The sequence below is a fragment of the Miniopterus natalensis genome, chromosome 2 (genome assembly GCF_054644295.1).
Source record: "Miniopterus natalensis isolate mMinNat1 chromosome 2, mMinNat1.hap1, whole genome shotgun sequence".
Taxonomy (NCBI): domain Eukaryota; kingdom Metazoa; phylum Chordata; class Mammalia; order Chiroptera; family Miniopteridae; genus Miniopterus; species Miniopterus natalensis.
In genome coordinates, this window is record NC_142082.1 from 166,441,348 (window position 1) to 166,449,177 (window position 7,830).

Genomic DNA, 7,830 nt, shown 5'->3' on the forward strand with positions numbered 1-7,830 from the left:
GACTAATATAAATAATCAGCCAGTTAACCTTGGGTTTCAGATTCAATAAAGGATGATGGGTTGAAATGTTGAAGGGGTGATATATGTAGAAGAGAGTTTTCTTAGAAGAAGGAATGTAAAGCACTCAAAGCCCAAACAGAAGTATGACGCTGGAGCATCTTTTTTCTGGAACTTTGAGCCAGGATCAAAGACTAGATGTAAACTCGAGGAGGTATTTAGATACAGTAAGTATTGAAGCCATCTATTATAGGGATAGAGGGGCAGAATCTCCAGGAGTTTATAGAAGGAAGATCTCTGAGGAAGTCCTAGGGGTCCTTGTCTCCATTTGATTTAGTTTAACAGGATCCTGGATGGTATAAGCTAAGAATTCTAAGGGACTTTGAAGTTCCAGCATCCTTAGCTCTTTCTCCAGGCTAAGAAAAAATAAAAGATAAAAGGTGTCACTTTTGTAACAGATTGTACTCTAAAAACCTCATAGGTATTAATATGTCAACCCTATGAATCAAGTTCTATTATAACAAGTGAGGAAACTGAGGCACAGAGTGATGTAACTTGCACAAAGTTACTCAGCCAGTGGATGGCAAAACCAGAATTCAATACCAAGAAGATCTGGCTTCCAAGTCCACACTCATAGCCTCAAACCATGCTGCCTCTCCAACCCACTTCTGACAAGAAGGCCAGGAAAAAACCTGTTTCAGAGCCAAATAAACATTGTAATTAGTGTCAACTAAGCACCAGTCCAGAGCACGGAACAGAAATTAGGAGTATGGCTAAAGGAAACAGGCTAAAGGGATTACAATAAATTCTGTCACTTAGTTCTAGCCCCCTTTTCCTTTGTTCATAAGGAAATCATGACTGCAAATGTACTTAAAAGGTATATTTGTTGCAAAACATTAGTTGTATCTCCTGGGCCAAGAAGATATATTGCCAAGACACTTATATTCCATGCAATGATACAAAATTGAATAAAACGAGATTCCCCTCCTAGACAAACTCACTGCAGAGTTAAAAAAAAAAAAAAAGCAGAGAGGAAACAAGATGGCACGTAGGTCACAGCTGCACCCGCCGCCTCCCACAGCCACATCAAATCACAACTAAAATACAGAACCACTGTCACTCAGAGCCTCCTGAGATCCGGCTGCACAGAAGCCCCACAACCAGGGAGCTGAAGGAGCACCGAGACCGGGAGGAGGGGCAGAGACTCGGGCGGGGGGGGGGGGGGGGGGGGGGCTGAATCGCAGACCTGGCTGCGGGCCCACACCCAGTGCCGCGGGGTAAACCTGGGAGGGAATCTCGGCGGTGGAGGTTTCCCAGAGGAGGGAGGGGTCCTAGCCCCACAGCAGGCCCCAGCCCAGGGCTCCAGGCCGGGAAGAGACATCCCCACAACTCCGGGCTGTGAAACCAGCGGGGACTGTCCCTGAGGGTCGCGGAGGCTACGGGAGCCCCAGCAGCTCCTCTTAAAGGGCTGGCGCACGGACTCACCCGGACGCTCCCTCTGAGCCCAGCGCCGGGCAGCAGCCGGAAAGGACCCGGGACACTCAGGGAGGAACTAACCTGCCTGAGATCCGGGCGAGAGCTGGAGGGGCGGCTTCCTCCCAGGCAGAAGGGCTGGCAGAGGCCATTGTTCCTTCGGCCAGTCCTCTCCGCACACAGCCGGCAGGCAGGCGCCATATTTGAATCGCCAGCACCTTTGGCCCCGCCCCATGATTCCCGGAGGCCCCGCCCCTCCCCACCTGCAGCTCATCCAGGCCATTTCCAGGGGCTTTTCTGTGCAAGTGGCCTCTCGAGCCTCATGCTTAGGACTTTCCTAAAATCTCTCAAACAAGCAGCAGCGGGCCCCAGGCCAGACCCTAGCAGCAGCCTGCATTGGCTCATAGCTTGGCCTCTCCTGGACACCTCCAAGCCCAGCACAAGTAGCAGCCAACTACGGTTTGCTGTGTAGCTCATGCTGGGTGGCCCTGGGCAAGGCACTGGCAGAGGCTGACTTTGCACCTCCCCAGAAGCCCCAGAGACAATGCACCTGGTGGTCAGACTCGACCACACTGGATTACAACCCTACCACATCCACGAGTGACACACTCAAGGGGCACACTTGGTGAACACCAAAGCTCCACTGAAGTAAATCCTGCTCCATAGGGGTGTCTCCAGCACAGCGGCTCTCTGACTGTAGTTGCAACTGGTCCTCACAGCTGATTGGCCTGGGGGTCAATTCCTCCCAGTGACGCCAACAGCAACCAAAGCCCAACTACAACAGGACAGTGGGCACAGCCCACACAGGGGAGCACCTAGAAGGCCCAGCTCAGGTGACTAGGAGGCCGAGCCACTGGACCCTACAGGACATCTACTAAACAAAGCCACTCTACAAATTCCAGGAGACATAGCAGCTCTACCTAATACATAGAAACAAACACCTGGAAGCAGCCAAAATGTGGAGGCAAAGAAACATGTCACAAAGGAAAAAACAGAAGAAATCTCTAGAAGAGGAACTAAATGAAATAGATCCAAGCAAGCTAACAGATACAGAGTTCAGAATTTTGTTCATAAGGATGCTCAAGCATGTTATTACAAAAACAACTGAGAAAAGAACAGCAAAATCAGAACAGCAAAAAGAAAAAGGAATCCAAATATGTGGAGATAGTTTAAGGAGCCTCTGGGACAACTTCAAGTATACCAACATTTGCATCATGGAGGTGCTGGAAGGAGAAGAGGGAGGAAGAAATTGAAAACCTATTTGAAAAGATAATGACAGAAAACTTCCCCTACCTGGGGAAAGAAATAGACTTACAAGTCCAGGAAGCACAGAGAGTCCCAAACAAGAGGAACCCAAAGAGGTCCACAGCGGGACACATCATAATGAAAATGCCAAAGGTTAAAGACAAAGAGAGAATCTTAAAAGCAGCAAGAGAAAAGCTATTAGTTACCTACAAGGGAGCCGCCATATGACTGTCAGCTGATTTCTCAACAGAAAGCTGTGGGACATTTACACCATGGAATACTACACAGCTGTAAAGAAGAAAAATCTCGTACCCTTTGGGACAGTATGGATGGACCTGGAGAAAATTATGCTAAGTGAAATAAGCCAGGCAGAGAAAAACATCACATGATCTCGCTTATATGTAGAATCTAAAGAACTTAATAAACAGATGAACAGAATAGATTCAATGATATGGAGCCCAATATATTCTTGATGCCTTTGTCAGAAATTAGTTAACTGTATATACGTGGAGAATGGGATGATGCTGGCAAAATGAAAATATTCTTCCTACTCCTTTTATGGAGTTATTCTCAAGTTTTTTGTGCCAACTGCATTGCTGATGCTTCTTAAGTGGACTCCTCAGATCTCCCAGAACTATTTTCATTAGTGGACAGCAGTCTAATCATTGTTCTCTGTGGAGAGACAGAGGCTTGGGATTCCTACTCTGCCATCATGTTGATATCACTCCTCTGAATCCATGCTGATTTAAATAAATGATTGAATAAGTAAGTGGGGAAGAAGTTATAAATCTTCCTTATGGAGATTCCAAATAATATATGCAGATACTCGCCCCACATGATGTGCAACTTCTCCTCCCCTTGAGTGCTGGCAAGCCTTAGCAATTCACTTTCAAAGAATAATGTATGGGTAGGAGAAAACAGTAACTTTACAGCAGAGATACCTGGCAAACACAACCTCAACCATGTAAACAGGATTAACCATGTGAACCATCAGTGATAAGTCTAGTTGATATCATGCACCTCCAATATCTTGGCATGCAAAAGGCACCTAACCACTACAGTGTATTTTGCCAAGCCCCATAACCTCAGTCTAAACATTTTTTTTAAATTATATAACTTCAAATTGAGAGATATTCTACTAATATCTGGCTCTTCATATATATCAGAGTCATGAAAAATAAGGAAATATTGAGAAACTATTACAAATCAGAGAACAACAAAAAATAGAACTTTAAACAAATACTGAACTCTAGTTAGTAGGCTTGCTTTACACAATGGTATGATTTATCAGTTATAAACCTACTTCCTATGTTTTCTTATATGTGAACAAATGTATAAATATATTGAGCATAATGGAAGCCTGATTTCTCATTCTTAGAAAGATATATAGATTTCCTAACTCTGCTGATAGGAACTAAAGCAATGACACACAAGCAGCAATAAGCACACCTGGTAATCAGATCTTGGTTTCTCGATACCATTCTCTACTAAAAGGAATCAGTTCCCCTTGGAGAAATACTGATTCTAGGGTAAGAAAAGTACAAAATAAATATGGAACACCTATGTGCCTAAAAGTAAAGAATTGCTCAAAAAATAAGAGAAATATCCAAAGGACAAAAGAGCCACCATAAACAGACTCCCCACTGGTAGTTCAATCCACACCCTCCAGCAATTTTTTTGTTACCTCATCAGTGGACTGCATGTTTCTGTGGCAGAACCACACCCTCTTTTCAGAGGTTTGAATCTACCCTGTGGCTGGGAAAGTACGTTTTAGGCAGCAGGAATGGCACCAGGTGTTAGTCTATGGGGTCAGATCAGACCTGGGTTCAGCAATCTCAGTATTTAAGTTCTGGCTAGGAAAGAATTCAGAGCCAAGACTCCAAGTATAAGAGAACATTTCTTTACAAAATCACAGAGGTAGAAGACATAATTCATAGAAGAAATGGGTTTAGGAAACAAGTTATAGAGGTAAAGGAAGGGCCCTTGGAGCTCGGGAGTGAGGAAGGTAATGGTAACGCACCTGGGGGGAGGGGAAAGGATAGGGAGAGGGCACACTGGATCCTGCATCCTAAGAGTTTTAAGGGTGGAAATTTTAGGGAAGGTCCCAGGGAAAGATCTCAATAATACTCAACAGTTTTCCAGGTGTGTCCTTTCAGGGCCAGGGTCTCCACTGATTAATTGGTTGGCGTCAGGGCTGGGGGTCATTATTCAGTGCAGCTGGTCCTGAGGTCACTTGTCTGGTTTTGCTGCTTTTCTGGGCCTGGAGTTGAAATACAGCTGAGGCCTAGATGTTACCTCTAGGGAGGAAATGTCAGGAGTCCAAACAATGTGACTGGTGACATGCTAGGGGAGGAAATGTCACCCTGGGGATGAAGTCCCACCCTACAATTGACCTTTCCACCCTGGTGACCTTTACCTGGCCCATCATCCTTGCTCTGCTCCTGTCTGTCCAACTGCCTACCACAGAGACAATAGCTGCATTTTGTAGTTGCTACTCCTGTATAACTTCCATATAACTTTGAGTTCTCTTTTACTCCTTTTAGTAACTGATTTTTTTTTCTTTCTCAAATGGTCTTCCGGAATGGATTACATTCGAAAACCGAGGTACCACTGTACTAACTAATATTCCATTTTATGGATATATCACATTTTGTTAATCTATTTGTCAATTAATAAACATTTTGATTGTTTCCACTTTTTGGCTATTATGAATAATACTGGAATAAATATTTGTGTACAGGTTTTTATGTGGAAATGTTTCAATTCTCTTGGGTATATGAGTAAATTTGCTGGGTTATGACAACTCTTTAACATTTTGAGGAACTGCCAAATTGTTTCCCAAATTGCCTGCACCATTTTACATCCATCCCTACCAGTAATATATGAAGATTCTAATTTCTCCACATTCTTTTTGACACTTGTCATTGTCTGTTATTTTTTTAATTATAATCATTATAGTGAATGCAAAGTGGTATCTCACTGTGGTTTTGCTTTTCATTTCTCTGAAGTCTAATTATGTTCATGGGTTTATTGGCCATTTGTATATCTTCTTTGGACAAATGTCTATTCAAAATTATTTGCCTATTTTAAAGTTGAGTTATTTGTCTTTTTATTGTTGAGTTGTAAGAGTTCTTCATATGCTCTGAATACAAATTAGACCATTTATTTTTAATGTAATTACTGATGGGGTTTGGTTTAAATCCACCATTTTGCTATTTGTTTCTTATTCTCATTTTTTCTATGCTCTTTTTTCTTTTTTGAATTTTGGATTGAGTTTTTAAAAATATTTTATTTTATCTCTACTATTACCTTATTAGCTATACTACTTAATTTTAGCTGTTTCTCTAGCATTTAGAATATGTATCTTTAGTGCAGTGTACCACCAAATAATATTATACGACTGCCTGTATAAGAATCTTTCAAACTACTATTTTCCTTTCCCCAGCCTTTAGTTATTATTTGCACATATTTTACTTTTGCATGTTGTAAATTCCACAATGTATTATTATTATTATTTTGCTTTGGTCAAAATTCTTTTAAGGAGATCTAAAAACTGACTGGTTCCAAATCTCTATTTTTGCCTTATTATTGAAAAAGGTTACCAGCCTTGCTGATTAAGACAGACCAATTCGATTACCACAGAGATAATAGCTGCATTTTGTAGTTGCTACCGCTGTATAACTTCCATATAACTTTGAGTTCTCTTTTACCTCTTTTAGTAACTGATTATTTTTTATTAGAACACATTTCTTTATATTAAATTTTTCCTTAAAATCGCTAATGTGGCATCTGTTTTCTGATTGAATTCTGACTGATACAAAGCACATCGCTTATCTCTTAGTCCTATCAAAAAATGCATACCGGTTAGTCAACGGGTAGGAGGCTGAGCTAGACGCTTGTGCAGCCAGGGTGGCAATGGCCGCAGAGGTTGAGGACATTGGGGAAAGGTGTCCCCTGCATATATAGAAAAGCAGCTGTTCCTATATCTAATGGAAATAAAATATGGACACTGAAGTTCTCTCACAATGTTTCAAATAAGACTCCACTTGTCCTCCATGGTTTTGGAGGAGGTCTTGGACTCTGGGCACTGAATTTTGGAGATCTTTGCACCAATAAACCATCTATGTTTTTAACCTGTTGGGCTTTGGATAAAGTAGTAGACCCATGTTTGACAATGATGCAGAAGAAGTGGAAAATCAGTTTGTGGAATCCATTGAAGAGTGGAGATGTGCCCTAGGACTGGACAAAGTGATCTTGCTTGGACACAACTTGGGTGGGTTCTTAGCTGCTGCTTACTCACTGAAGTACCCATCAAGGGTTAGTCATCTCATTTTAGTGGAGTCTTGGGGTTGGTTTCCCTGAGCCACCAACCTTACTGATTAAGACAAACCAATTCCAGTTTGGATCAGAGCCTTGGGAGTGATATGGACTCCCTTTAACTCTTTAGCTGGCCTCAGGATCGCAGGACCCTTTGGTTTAAGTCTAGCACAGCATTTAAGGCTTGATTTCAAAGAGAAGTATTCTTCAAAGTTTGAAGATGATACTGTGACAGAATATATATATATACCACTATAATATACAGACTCTGGTGAGACAGCTTCAAAAAACATGTCTATTCCTTATGGGTGGACAAAAAGGCCAATTCTCAAGCAAATCGGCAAAATGGACCCTGATATTCCAGTCTCAGTGATCTGCAGTGCCCAGTCCTGCATAGATAGCAATTCTGGAACCCAGTCATTACGACCACATTCGTACATGAAGACAATAGCCATCCTTGGGGCCGGGCATCATGTGTGTGCGGATCAACCCGAAGACTTCAACCACCAGGTGAAAATCTGTGACACTGTGGTCTGAGAGCCCTGAAGATGATGGAGGAAAGCCTGCTGAGTGGTGCAGTTCCTCAACAATAATTCGTCCATGGTGAAGAATAAGGACAACGGAAGAACCAGGCAGTCTTGTTGACCGTACTTTGCACATGTTTTCTCTAGGAAGCTGCTTGCACACTTAAACCAGTTAGTGTCTCCTAGAAAAATGCCTTTCCTTTCTCCCACACAAAGTCAAAATATACAAGAGTCTCCGAATCTAATAGCTTTAATAAAAGGTTTGTTTCTCTGC

The 7,830-nt window shown here is 42.4% G+C and overlaps 1 pseudogene; it reads left to right on the forward strand.

Annotated features, from left to right (window-relative positions):
• The first annotated feature begins 143 nt into the window (after positions 1–143).
• Positions 144–7,546, forward strand: LOC107543988 (1-acylglycerol-3-phosphate O-acyltransferase ABHD5 pseudogene; annotated as a pseudogene).
• Positions 7,547–7,830: the final 284 nt, after the last annotated feature.